This window comes from Gigantopelta aegis, unplaced genomic scaffold, assembly GCF_016097555.1.
Source record: "Gigantopelta aegis isolate Gae_Host unplaced genomic scaffold, Gae_host_genome ctg4467_pilon_pilon, whole genome shotgun sequence".
In the NCBI taxonomy this organism is placed as follows: domain Eukaryota; kingdom Metazoa; phylum Mollusca; class Gastropoda; order Neomphalida; family Peltospiridae; genus Gigantopelta; species Gigantopelta aegis.
Window position 1 is genome coordinate 6,419 of NW_024533880.1, and position 12,992 is coordinate 19,410.

The window sequence follows — 12,992 nt, forward strand, 5'->3', positions numbered from 1 at the left end:
TGTATATGTAAGATTTGTAAGTATCTTAATAGAGACCATTATAATACTATTAACGCTATTATAATAGATATGCTACATCATTACGTCAGTTAAGACAATATGCTATTATATTACAGTACCATCAACAGTAACAACAAGGACTAGTGGTAGACTGTCAGATGTAAGGCATTATTTAGTAGACAATCATAGTCAATAACAATAATTTATATGTTATATTTAAATAACTCTTACCTCCACAATATAAACATATTGTGTTTGTTCTCTTGTTACTCCAATAATAGTAAAATCAACATAGTCTTCTCTTTTACTGTAGGTATGTAGGAGGAAGGGGGTTTCTGTTATTAAATACGTCAAACTTTAATGGCCTCTGTGAAAAAAGCAGACATGTTATGTTTAGATCACTATGTTTAAATAACCACGTTTTTAGTTTTTTTTTTTTTTTTAGAGTATGATAATAAGTTTAGTAGTTCGGAAATGTTTAGTGATGTAGTGAGTAGGAATGTTAGTGAAACCACCAACTAGATCTTACTGTTGTTGATTAATGATTATAATGATGTGTGGAAATGTTTTGAATAATAATACAACTGTATACTATCTCAGTATTATTATTATATTAATTATTATTATTATATTATATATGGTTGTTTTGTGTTGTTGTTGTGTTGTTGTGGTGTAGTTTATTCATCATAAGAAGACTGAATATTTCATTAGCTACAGTACAAACTATAGATATTGGGACTAAAAGACTCTCAAAAAAGAGTTGTTAACATTTTGGAAAGATGTATTAAAAACTTCCTTCAACTAAAAAAAGTACCTCTACAGTATATACCAGTATATTACAAATATATCAAAGTACATTATAGTATATTGACAGTATAGCACAGTATATTATAGTATATTACAGTATATCACAGTTATTACAGTATTTTATGTGTACTATCTCTCTACATTAGATATAGTTACAGTAGAAGTGAAGATGGTGGATTATTTGATGCCCTTAGCTCTCATTCTATACCAGGCAATGCTATAGTTAGTATTATAATTGGTAATGTCATATTGTAGGATCTGAAAGAGAGAAAGAGGATCTTTGAGGCTACACGATTTATAATATGTTATCTGAAGCTTCTAGTACTGGGTGAATATGAGAAAGTGTTACAAGGTTAGGGAACATAATATATAATGATGAAAGGAGTCTTTTATTAATAGGATTATTTGAGAACTATCATTCATTAAGTCAGTTAAGACAATATGCTATTATATTACCAGTACCTTCTAACAGTAACAACAAGATGGCTGGTAGACTCTCAGATGTGAGGCATTATTTAAGTAGATGACAATAACAATAATTTATACGGTTATATATTTTAAATAACTCTCACTTTCAGCCAATATAAACTATTGTGTTTGTTCTCTTGTTACTCCAATAATAGTAGAATCAAATATACTTCTTCTCTTTTGACTGTAGGGATGTAAGAAGGAAGGTCTGTCTATTAATACATCAACTTTAATGGTCCTCTGTGAAAAAGCAGACAATGTATTAGAAACATGTTTAAATACATACAGGTATGATAATAAAGTTTAGTAGTTAAATGTTATTAGTGATGTAGTGAGTAGGGAATGTTAGGTGAAACCACCAACTAGATATTACTGTTGTTGATTATATGATTATAATGATGTGTGGAAAAGTTTTGTAATAATAATACCAACGGTTACTACTATCTCATTATTATTATTATATATTTATTATTATTATGATATTATATTATTGTTGTTGTTGTTGGTGTTGTTGTGTTGTAGTTTTTCATCATAAGAAGACTGATATTTCATGAGCTACAGTACAAACTATAGCTATTGGACCTCAAAAGACTCTCACAAAAGAGTTTGTAACATTTTGGAAAGATGGTATTTAAACTCCCTTAACCAAAAAAGTACCTATTTACAGTATATTACCAGTATATTACAAAATATCAAAGTACATTAGTGTATTACAGATATCACAGTTTATATTATAGTATAATTACAGTATATCCAGTATATTATAGTATATTATGTGTCATATTACAGTATTTTATGTGTACATCTCTCTACATTCAGATAGAGTTACAGTTAAAGTGAAGATGGTGGATTATTTGATGACCTTAGCTCTGCATTCTATACCAGGTAATGGTAATAGTTAGTATTATAATTTGTAATGTCATATTGTAGGATCTGAAAGAGAGAAAGAGGATCTTAGGCACACGATTTTATTATATGTATATGAAAGCTTATAGTATGGTGAAATATGAGAAAGTGTTAAAGGTTGGGGAAACATAATATATTAATGATGAAGACTATTTTATTAATAGGATTATTTGAGGGAACTATCTAATGTCAAATTGAGAGATCCAAATATGGAAATTGTAAAGTTAGTAATATGTAATATTTAAAAATCTCAATACCAACATTGCTTATTTGATTTAATCCCTGTTATCAATGTTTGGTGATTAGTCGATTTTCAGGGTATAGGTTTAGGTATGAGTCTACCGTTATGTGTTGAGATTTTGATAAATGAAACAAGTATGAAAATATTATTATATAACTCTGATCCCACAAAGAGGTTTGTCCATGAAATGGCGTATATAATCAAAGATTCTATGTTCAGAAAATGAACTCTGGTCTTCCCTCAAAGGTATAAATCTTTCGCCTTTACTAAAGATTCATGTGGGGTGAGGGACAAATGAAAGAGTGGACATGAATTTTTTAGGGCCTCTTTATGGGGTCCCGAGTTAAGATTTTAAAGACTTAATAACGTTTACTCTTTCCTGGCAGCTAGCTGTAAAACCTATGTTAGATGTATAACATACTGCCCAAAATTTTATTGTTGCTTTAATTAATTTTACTGAATAGTACGGTGGATGTGTCCATAGATTGAAAGGATGATGTTACATAGTAAATCAGAAAGTTTGTAAATTTCAACAAGTCTTATGGTTGAAAGACTTTTTGATCTTACATATAGTTCTGATGACTAACTAGTTATGTGTGTACCATATCTTTTAACTGTGATGGCAGGCATTGTAGCATTTCTATAGAAATTACTGACTGCCGTCACAAACTACTGAGTTGCTGATACAGCCCAAATTAAATTACCACCAATCAAGCCATAAGATCAGTATCTTCAAATTTTCCCATTAGACTATGAATATGTATACTTAAATATCTCATGTGCTTTAGGGGTAATTATCTGTTACAATGGAAGCAGAGTATTATTTTTATAGGTCTCACGCGACACACAGGACGGGATTCAGTTTTCACGAGAATTAAACAGATAATACAATCAAGCGAGGGAGCCCCGGCACGGAGGCGGCGCCTGGAAGTGCGGGGAGTACTCGGCATGTGACGCTCCGTTATAACAACGTACCACGGTATGGCAGTTCCAGTGTCGCAGTGCTTTCATATTCCGCCTATCGTGGGGGCGATGACCTACCAGTGGGAAACCATGTGTACTCAATATCCACCAGCCGAACAACAAGGTGGAAAGTAAGTAGAGAGCGGTGCGGGTACAAGAGAAGCGCTAACGTGTGAGTAGGGTGACTTGTGATAATGAGTAGACGTTAAAGCTTGCTATTGCGTCGACTGGACATTCCGCAACGGCTTTAAGCTGGGTACGCTAAATGTGGTAGTGTTAAACCATATAAATACTACATGTCCTAGTACTGCGCAGTTGAACTCACGTGGAGTTTATAGTTATCTGTCCGCGAAGAGTATAAAAAGCCGGGCAAAAAGCCGGCAGCACGCGGAGATGTTACGGATGGGCTAGACAAGCGCCGAACCCATAAAACCAGACTTGTCAGGTGCTGACTTTAATAGCGTACCAAAAAGGTCTGTAGAACTTTTTGGATTAAGAGCAGTTATTTAGGTGTATTTAATTTCTCACGACCTTAGAGTAGTTCTAATGTTGTGAAGCACCCTTGTGGGATATGTCAATGTGAACTAACTAGAGAGCAGTTCATAGTTAAGGATCCAATGACCCAAAATAGTACAGCTATATAACGATGTCTACAATAAAACAACACCACTAAGCATGGACTGGTAGTTTGTACAAACACATACACATAATTAGAAGACTATCATGGTGTAAAGGAAAGCGATAGTATGAATGTACTTTAGAGTTATGGCACTTGATGATCCCACAGGTCCTTTGCCATAATGAAATGTAATTTTAAAGAGCAGATGTAGATTTTTAGGCCTATACAGTAGTATCCTAACATTTATCTTGTTTGGTTCACAGTCAACACCAGCAAGTTGGTGGTTGGGATCACCAGTATGCCCTGGTGCATCCCACTTTTTTTCATTTATGGGTGATATAAACAATAATATATAATTCTGTTGGTTAACCATGGGATGTATGCTTGACCAATCAATAGCAATTGCTATAAATGAAGGAATAAATTCCAACTCCTAGCAGGACATTACAGATTCGGTTATACTAAAAGAACACCAGTAAATTCTAAGGATTTTATATTGATATAGCTTTCAAACATGGTAGTTGTGATGGATGGGTCAAATCCAGTATATCAACTTTTCACCTTGGTGTTCGAACATATACAAATACTATAGTCTACTTTAGAGAAAGATACTACACACCATTTTCCCTCCTCTTCAGAAAACATCAACCAAGTCTACAAAGAATATAAAAGTTGTGATTCTTCAAATGATGTTCTGATTTCCTAACATATAGTAGAGAACCAAAATATTGCACCCCCTCGCCTCAGCTGTTCCTTTGTACCTCTTCTTTCGGTGGGAACCATGACATTTAATCCTAATAGCTGACCCACTGTGGGAAGTTTAAAATCTCATACAAGTTTTGTTAGTAGTAAGCGCGCCGAAAACAGTATGACATAACTTGCTATTGCCGTCGCTGTCCCCCGGTCGACCTGTATTGTACGAGACAGAGCTATAAGATGAATAGGATATCGATAAGTCTTGTACCCTTTGCAACTATCCCCGGATATAGTATCATCCTCGCCATGGACCTCGCTCGCCTTCCCTGCGGGCGTTTCCAGTGTTTATACGGCCCGTTGCGGCGACTTTCCTACAGTTTATATTAGAGATGCTGACTTCGACCCATCTTTACGCACTCATGACAGCTATGCGATCACACGATACTTTGATCGACTATTTATGTACCGCATGGCTGGCGGTACACAGGAGGCTGCAGGCGGAGCGACGCCTCGTCCGGCTAAATGCCCACACTGTGTGCGGGCCGGCACGATCACACGCTATCTGGTGAGCGTTACATACGCTGCGGCCGATATGATCACGAAGACGGGAGTGAGAGAGCTGGCCAACACACGCGTCGGGCCCGGCGCGCCGGCAATATACTACTCTTGAACCAGTCAACCAAAATAGTTATATTTGATATTATTGTTTATATTAATATATAGTAGTGATTGGACGGAAACCCTATGTAGCCAATGGGACAGAGTAGTATGGGTCTTTGAGCAAGAGGAAGAGAGAAACTCTGCACGGCGGAAGGGTATGCAGCCCAAACTAAAGAGCGAAGCAGTATTAGATAGAGAAAGTAAGGTTATATACCAAACTATAGTATTTGTGGGGGAGGTACTAAATATGGTTCTGTTTTGGATAGCCAAACCACTTTAAAAATTATCAGATTCGTGAGTATGTAATGAGCAAACTTAAAGGTTTACACTTTTTAGTTGTTAAACAATAATCTAAATATCTTCTATAAATGTTTTGGATTTAGATTGAACAGCTAAAGTGTAAGGTGAAGTTAAACATGAAAATGTCAACATCTTGCTAACAGGTATGTGTTAGTTATGAAATATCTTTCGAATTTAAAGTATATAGATTAGTTCACTTGGTACATAAAATATTCTAGACAATTCTATTTAGGCTGAGCATGTATATATATATATAACCTATGTTATGTTTTATTGTATGTGATGTTCCTGTGCTAACATTAAACTGTGTACTTCATAGAGGGCAGTCAAATTAACTATTTCATATTGCAATTGTATTAACGTCTCTCAATTCTCCAAATTTCAATATTAAAATAACATATATTACTGTTACTGTTACTGAGTAATAGTAAAAATAAAATTAAGACTGATGTTTAATAACTTGTTTATTTGTTTGTATAGGTCTTCTTCTAAATTAAAAGTAACTACTGTTGAGAACAAAGACAGAACAGAGTTACTCATCACTAGATACAATATTTGATTGTAATAATTTATTGAGTACATATTTATAAATAAAGAGTCTGTTTTCAGTTTCAGAGGGAATTTTTTTTTGGTCAACCAGTTAAGTCAGAGACAGACCTGATTCTATTAAAGAGACAAGGACAGGACTTCAAAAACTCTCACTTTCAATTGGTTTCGTTTTAATGAAGGATTCTCAGAGGCTGTCAAGAAATCCATACGAATCCAAGATTTACTATAAACATTTTAATGGTGCAAAGTACAATACTATTATATGATGTAAAAACCCATACTATGTATACTGTGATCACAAACCAACCTTAGTATCATGATAGTGATTATCACATCTTTGTTAGTGTTGTGTAGATTTTTACTACTTGAAATTAGTGCACTACTATATAGCTAGCTATTTAACAAGGCTGTTAGGTACATTCACAAATTGACACTTTGCTGTGACAAATGGTAGGAAGATTAAAAGTGGAACCCAAATCATCCTGTACACAAAACTAACAAAAACTAAGATCTATGATCTAATAAATAATTCAATCAAATAATATTCCATCAGGACCATCACTATTATCTATTGACCTCCATATAATCCTTGGGGCATACATGTATTTCCCTTCCCTACCTCCTTGTTTAAAGATGTGTATTCAGGAACCACCTCTTGAGGAGAGACTATCAGTGGACTAAAATAACTGATAAATCAAATCACAAAATATGGCTACCAATCTTAGTGGGCCCTCAGATACAGATCAATCATTAGGAGATACTCGAAACGAGGTAGATACATCATTTATATACTGATGGCCATAGGCCAGAGATGTGTAAACACGTAGCTAACGAGACAGAATTGTATAACTGATTTGTACCATGTCCGTGACCAATCAGATTGCTTCATTTCAATTGTTGTGTTAGATGCATGTTTTTTGGATACATGTGTGTCAAGATTTTCTTATTAGCTTTAGCTAACAAAGGAATGGTTATCATTGTACATGCAGTACAAGAAATGGGATTTCTTACACAGCAAGACTATTGTTAAAGTGTTACACCTTGGTTTGCCCCACATCCTACTTTTTTATTCAGCGAGTGTCATACTGATTAGTTAGAGTTTCCAACTTGGCTTGGTAGTAAATGTTGTTACTTCTAAAAGAGGATTATACTCCAAAATCAATGATGGTACTAACTTAACATACATACTTCAAAGTTGACCAGGTCTTGTAAAAGCCATCAGCTTGTTTTAAAGCTAAAGCATTTAAGCTTGATAAGGATATTTACTTATTCATACTACATAGCTCATACATATTTGAATAGGAGTGTTGGTTCTATACAATGCATTTGACTTCCTAAGCTATAGAGCCTTACAGGTTAACCAGCTAGTTCTTTCCTTCTTTATAAACAGCAATTATAAGACTTTATGCACTATAACTATACTATACTACTCAGAACGTCATGCTTGGAATTTCACACTACCTTTCTCTGTGGCTATATGTCTGAACACTTAGTTTAATTTAAAAGGTTTAACAAACAAGTAAATAAAACTAAAAAATGTAGTAAATATAGGGATAGTAAATATCAGTCTTTAATGGCAAATACAAACAAAATAGTAGTGTGGTAGTGTGTCACCTTACTATACTCCATTTTTTAGAATTTTTTAATATTTTTTTTATATACTACATATATATACAGGATGTTTGTTCTTATGTAGGATGACATTTATGGAGTGCAATTAGTAGTGAGGACCCTTCTAAAGTGACTAAATTATTAAGAAAGGGAGCAAATCCTAACTACCGTGAAGTGAGTAATTATCCAATAGAGAAGGATATGGAACAAAATAAAATTCCTAAGATTATTTTGAGACTATAAATTAAGACTAAGAGTTTACAGAGGCTGTAATACTGGTAAGAAAGTAGTGCTCCTGGTAAATTAACTATTTTTTGTTATATGATTCAGCAGTCAATATGCCAATTATTTTTTTGGTTTGGAATTATTATTTGCATACAACAATAAGATAAAACATGAAAACAAAACATACTCTTAAGACCTTCACACTCTTCGTGTGCCAGCCAGGAAATATTTCATGCATATTTCTGAAAATATACACCTTTGTATGAATACTTCGCAGTTATTACATGTAGTAGCTCAGTTTTTCTAGCTCAATCTAATTAACATTTTCTATCCAAGGTTTTTTTTAAAACTGTCTTGTGCTAGTGTTCATACTAGACCTAGGTTATAGTGGATTGCTACATTGCTTTAAAAATTCATTCCTCCTATACAATAGGATAAAGGCAATGCCTTTGATACAAGTTAGTTATGGAGGTAGTTAATTATACAAGGAAGATTGATTGTGTAAACAATTGGTAAATTCTTTATCAGGGATCCTATAGCAATGTGTAAGGTGTAACCTTGATGTTCATTGGAAATGTGTTGCAAAAAAATCAAATAATCTAAATATCTTTTTATAAATGATATTTGTATTTAGATTGAACTAGCTAAAGTGAAAGGTGAAGTTAAACATGAAAGTGCCAACATCTTTGCTAAACAGGTATTGTGTTATGTTATAAGATATCTATTGAATTTAAAATATATAGACTAGTTCACTTGGTGCATAAAATATGTTTGACAATTATATTTAGACGGGATCATGTGTTATGTATGTATCTATTTTTGTTTTAATGTTTTATTTATGTGAGTTATCTATATATTGAAACAATCTGTGTACTCCATAGATGGCAACCAAATTTGAATTATTTATACTGCAAGTGCTGCAATATAGGGTGTGATTGATTGAAGCCTTTAACTTCTCTCAATTCTCCAAATTTCAATATTAAAATAATATATTACTTTACTGTTACTGAGTCATTAGTAAAATAAATTAAGAATGATGTTTAGTAACTTGTTTTATTTATTTGTATAGGTCTTCTTCTAAAATTAAAAGTAACTACTGTTGAGAAACAAAGACAGAACAGAGGTACTCATTACTAATACATATATTTGATTGTAAACTAATTTATCAAGTACATATTATAATAAAGAGTCTTTTCAGTTTCAGTGAGATTTTTTTGGACAGCCAGTCAAGTCAGAGACAAGACCTGATTCTATTAAGAGACAAGGACAGGATCTTCTTCAATTTGGTTTCCGTTTAATGAAGGTTCTCAGATGCTGTCAAGAAAACATACAAATCCAAGATTTACTATAAAACATTTTAATGTCCAAAGTACAATTACTATTATATGATGTAAAAACCATACTATGTATACTGTGATCACAACCAAACCTTATTGATTATTACATCTTTGTTGGTATGTGTAGATTGTTACTACTCAAATTGTTGCACTAATAGCTAGTTAGGTACATTCACAAATTGACATTTGCTGTGACCAAATTGGTAGGAAGATAAAAAGTGGAAACCCAAATCATCCTGTACATAAAACTAACAAGATACTATGATGTAATAAATAATTCAATCAAATAATATTCCATCACTTTTTATCTATTGACCTCTCTTTAGGAAATACAGCATCTCAAGTCAAAGAGTTTTATGGATCGGACCACTTAAACTAATAAGCGGAGGAAGCGGGGGGCCATGACCCCCACATTTTTTGATGCATTTGGCCGTGGAAAATTATCAATTATCTAGAGACATAAATATTAAAACAACAATTTTTTAAACTCGTGTATTCAGGAAACCACCTCTTGAGGGGAGGAGTATTACAAATATGGCTACCGATCTTGATGTAGATGATGTAGCTACATATACAGACATCATTGGTGGCTACCTTAATTCTCAGTATGCCAAACTCTTTGAGACATTGAAAGGCTCTCTAGAAGACTTTGCCAAGAAATTGTTTGAAGCACATCTAATAACAAAACCTGTTATGTTATCCAATAACTATGACAATATTGTTGGTGAGTTTCTTGCTGGGATAGAGTATATGGAGTCAAAGGCTGATCTACAACAACACTGTCAGTGTTTTGTTGATGCTCTTGAGGGTCTAGGAAGTGTTGCCACCCAGATGTGCTGCTAAAAATCTTGCTAAAGAATGGCAATTAAAGCCAGAATCTGAAGGCAGGTCAGCACGACCTTCCTCTCCCAGAAGAAGTCTTGATGAAGCATAGTGTTGAACTGTGTGAATTGCTATCAGAGAAGGACACACAAGAATCTCTTACCAGTAATCTAACATCTGTTGGTCTATATCTCAGCAAACAGCACATAGAATTGGAAATGCTGACATTTTACTTCAGGAAGTATCAACAGCTATTCAAAATAATCCTTCTCTTTTTGCTGACTTCCTTACAGAAATGAAGAAAAATGAATGTCTTCAAGAAATGGTGACGAAATGGAGAAAAGTTTTATGTCATTTGTTCAAGCTAACCTGTCAAACACAACTGATGACAATCAGTTACTACCAAGCTCTTCACAACTTACTTTTTCCTTCTATGATAATGAACGTCTAATGACTTTTATAGGAGAGTTGGAAGGTAAGTTAATTTTTAGTTCTTTCTAAAAGTTGTTTAATATTTAAATTTCTAATTTTAGCTAGTCAAAGTAGCAGATAAGGTGGGGAAATTAGAGCTTTCATTTCATCAATGGCTGCTAGAAGTACGCAAGTCCATCAGAAGGTGGATCCAGATGAAATCAAGTTCTATGTTTCACTTTTATTAAATGGTTCTCAAGAACTAACCAATTGTACCTAGACAAAGTCACACTCCCAGTCTCTCTGTAGGAAGTGATACTATTCTTTTTTTAATGTCTCAGGGTTTGTTAAGTTTTGGAATTATGGACACTCTACAGTACATTGTCAAATCTCTGCTACAACAAGATGCAAATATTGTAACTATGATGGAGGAGTATGATCGAGATTATCATACATTTTGTGACACTTTACTACAGCTACAAAAGGCTTTTATTAAAGATGGAGTCAGGAACCTCGTCCTAAACCACCAGCCTGTTTACAGCAATTTCGTTTTAAGATGAAAAGATCCTTGGCCAACCAAAAGTGTTCAACAATGGGCGTGACAAGTATCAGGAATGTTTCCATGGTCTCGACACCACAGTGATGACAAGTACTACTCCAGGCTGTATGCTATTACATATGTAGCTCTTCCTTGTGTAACATCTATTGTGCTGAGAGATTTGACTGACCCTGTTATCTTGGAAGAATTAGAGTCAATTGGAGTGACTGTAGTCTTACCTCACATTAGACAAGAAGAGTCATGGTAATTTTTTAATGATTATAAGATATTAGGATTTATTGTTTTATTTAGGGATGGAGAGACTCATTAGAAACTGCATATGAAAGTTAGTAATATCATAATAGTTGATACATAGGTAGCACTAGTAGCAGATAAACCAGACAATGAATATATTGCAAAATGTAGCTTTTGCACAATTTATATATTATGTGACCTAATTTTATAAACTTCACTTATTTCAAACAAATGCTTGCTTATTTGTTCAGGATTATTTACCATTTTTCCAGGGAACATCAATATTGTTTTTTTTAGATATCAATTTGGTAATCGTCCCATACAAAATGAGCACATAGCAACTATACATGTTCAAAAATTTCCCCGCAGTCATTAATTTGGTTTTAATTCTCACATATATTATACAAAAGTGCTCATTATATAATTTCATTGCTCATACACTCTGTGTCTCCTATGCTTTAATAGTTGTAATGTACCTAAGAATGACATTTTTACATACATATGTATTTGTATTAAGAGCACTTTAATGCAGTTAGAACTACTGTTCTGACTACTAAATCATAAATGTCTTTAATCATAGCAAAACTGGTCCAACTACTGTTGTTGTTACAACAGTTTTTGTTGCTTTCATCTTTTTCTATTGTTTATATCTAATTCTTCCACTATAATATATGATATATGCTTCTTTCTTCTTGCTGTTCCTTTGCTTTGATTATAACAAAATTCCATTACATTGCATTTTGGTTGTAGGATTGCGTGTGGACTAAAAAAGGCCCTTGGAAACTGATGTCTTTGGGTTGTCCACATGGATTACTGTTGTCCCCATATCATAATTTAGTGATAGTGTACTAGCTAGTTTGTGACAATCTTTGAATGTTTATATTAATTCATCATATATTCATTTCTTTTTCATTACTCTTTATTAGTACAAATTGATAATGAATCCATGGCAAGAGCAGAGGGCAGAACTAGGGTATTAGGGTCAATGTGTACTTTTAATATAATGCTATTAGGTTTATTAATTTTTTTAATTATCATTTCTAATAATTTTATAGATTGGAGGCCTCAGAAATACATTAAGAGCAAATCAGCAATTCTGATGACTGATGAATCACAGAAAGAATTGGTATGTAAAGAAATCAAATTTTATTAAAGTACTTATTATTCTGTCTAATTTTTGCAGTTACATTAATGTATACTATAAAGTAATAACTACCCTTTCAAATTCAGATATAGCTTAATTGTCTATAACCTCATTATCAGACAAGCAGTAGCAATGTCTATTATTCTAAGGATGGCCAGATAGTCCAAAATGGCCAAAATCTAAATTTGTGTTATATTTGTGCTGCTGCTTTTTTGTAGCAAATGCTAATAGCAACTCAGTAACCTTTCCTCCCCTCCCCCCCACCCCCCCCTTCCCCCCCCAAAAAACAACATTTCCATTTCTCAGATATAACACGATTTTAGATGAACTATATATTACTTCTTTCTCCTTTTTTGAGCACTTTAGAAACAAAATAGTGATTTCAGTAGTGAATATATCTTAGATGTATGCCAACTTGAAATGACATTGGCATATTATAA

The 12,992-nt window shown here is 33.5% G+C and overlaps 1 non-coding gene across 1 annotated transcript; it reads left to right on the top strand.

Moving 5' to 3' along the window:
- Nucleotides 1-2,647: 2,647 nt before the first annotated feature.
- Nucleotides 2,648-2,761, top strand: LOC121392770. Its single transcript, XR_005960540.1, has one exon. It is a non-coding gene; the product is annotated as a U5 spliceosomal RNA (small nuclear RNA).
- Nucleotides 2,762-12,992: the final 10,231 nt, after the last annotated feature.